The sequence below is a fragment of the Prunus mume genome, linkage group LG1, assembly GCF_029339155.1.
Source record: "Prunus mume cultivar Tortuosa linkage group LG1, ASM2933915v1, whole genome shotgun sequence".
Lineage (NCBI taxonomy): Eukaryota > Viridiplantae > Streptophyta > Magnoliopsida > Rosales > Rosaceae > Prunus > Prunus mume.
Window position 1 is genome coordinate 27,872,773 of NC_142698.1, and position 2,481 is coordinate 27,875,253.

Here is a 2,481-nt window from a genome sequence, read left to right on the forward strand (position 1 = left end):
AACCACCTCTCTACATTATTGGGTAATTTCGATTTAGAACCAAAATTAGGTAAATGGTTGAGTCCGATATAAGAAATATTAGTACATGAAATGTGTACGATCCCTCTAGGTGCATCCTCATCAGTGTCTTAAGAAGAATCAAGTCTTCAATGGGGCTGTTGTATTGTGACGACGGCCTCTCACATTGTGGGTGAACCTACAAACATTTCTAGATCCCACTTTCCCACATCATTTGTGTGAAAGTGAGCACAATAGGCAGAGTTAGCGTTCATATTGGGAACTAGATGATGGGTTTCTGATTCATAAGGTTTTGATGAGCTTTACAAGAGCTCATGCCAATTATGCCCCTAGATTTTAGTATTGGAACATGTTTAATATTGGCCCTTGTTAATTAATTATCTGGATTGGATAATCTATGTGCCTAATCCCTATTTACTCATCAAGCGACACAATAAGAGGGGATGTTCCCTGGGAAAAGCCTTCTTTTCCACCTTTTCTGTTGACTTGCACCAGAAAGTCCAGCAGATTTAAGGGCAGGGAGATCAAAAAAGCTTTTAAGTACCCCACACAAAGGAGATAGCCCCAGTAATATTCTTTGCTTAATGGCACATTGCTCTGTCCAACAACCATAATTAAAATTTATTCTCCATCTCTTTCTTCAAGGGAATCAATATGGAAGTGTTTGTGGCCTCAAAAGGAGTAAAAAGCTCTACTGTCCTGGGTCCATGTTCTCTTGTGGGAACAACTTTTGCATGTGAAAGACAGTGCCATTTTCTTTTTTTCTTTCGTTTTTTTCTTCAATAAGGGACCCCTACAATGCGTCAAATGTGAAGTGCCCTACTAGGGCAGGGTATGATGGCTTGTCGTTTTAAAATGCATATATGTGTGATGGCTTAGTGGGTTTTATTCACATGTTCAATCCGAGTAGGTGAGGTGCCTGATTAAGCTGCGTTTCTTCAACAGTCATTTTAAGTGCTTTTTCAATGTTCTTTCAATCTACCAGTGAGTGCAGGAGACCATCAAAATGTTTGAATTCCTCAGCTACAATGGAGCCACCGTCATGCATGAACTAGGCAACTAAGGTAGCAAAAATGTATTTGATGTTGTGCTAGTTGTCAAAATTAATTGCTGATTGGTATCCAAAAAGAAGGGTGAAGTAGTGAAAGGTATTGAAATAGAGGGAAGGAGTTCAAGGAAGTCAAAGGTATTAATGGGGTTATAATGTCATCGTATGACTGTCTAACATTCATGTCTCGGTTGCACTGTTCATTTTTATTTCTCTCTCTTCAAGTGATCACGTGAAGAAAGATATAAAATGAGAAAAAAAAGGCAGCCGTGAATGAGAAGTTTGGCTCGTATTGTTGGCTGTTAGTAAATAAAAAGTGATTATATAGGTACAATTCCATGTTAGGGTAAGGACCCAAACGAAAGGACTCGAAAATAAGCGTGAGTGCTTATAGGTGTGAGAGTAAAACTTTGACTGCCTAAAAGTTCAGCCAAAAAGAGGTTTTATTACCTACTCCAACCAATTGGTTCTGTGTAGACTGAAAAAAGATTATATAATGCAAAAAATTCCTAGCGAACAAAGGAATTTTTTTTGGGTAAAAAAGAAGAAGAAAATACTTCCCTCCTTATCATGCCAATAAGAATGTGACATGTGTCAAAAGTTTTTATTTTTGTGTTTTGATGAATTATTTTCGTATGTTTTAAACTGTGATTCACAGTACCTCCTTAGAGCAGTTCCAGCGGGCTGCCTTTACCAGGGCAGGAGGGCCTAAGCCCAAATTTGTCTTCCAGTGGGCTAAAGTTGCCAGGGGAGCTGATGGGGCCCACAAAACTAGGCCATCCCTCAGGCCAAACGAGCACGTGCTCTAGCCTGGATTTATTGACGTCAGCAGCCAAAATTTTTTAAATTTTTTTTAAAATCTACAAAAAAGACAAAAAATTTCAGAATTTTTAAAAAAATAAATACTTAGTCATATTCTTCATTTCCCACACCAAAACTCTATAAAAATTCATCTCTCATATCTCATATAAATAGTAGTTAACATGGCGATAGGTGGAAACATCACAACCTTTGCACTATTCACATGAATAAGAAGAACCTTGCCATTGTCCTTTGCATGGAAAATGGATGGAAGTGCTCTTATAGGGAAGAGAAAGAGGCAAACAGTATCCAAAAAAGAAAAGGTTTTTCTTGGCAATGATGGGCTGGCCCTTGAGTTTGAGATCGGTTGGGCACTGTGGTTAGGGCTACTACTCATATATAGTGCCGTCCAAATTTATGATGTGGGCCGATGAGGTCCCTTTTGTGTTGTTTCCCAACAAAAGTAGAATTATATTATCTAAATCTAAAAATAAACATGCCAAATATTTAGCAAGAGTTAATGCCTCTCTATTTTATCAAGTGTTTTGATTTTAATCCAAATTGATGTAGATTACTTTATAAAAAAAAAATTAAAAATGTCATAATTGTTTTTT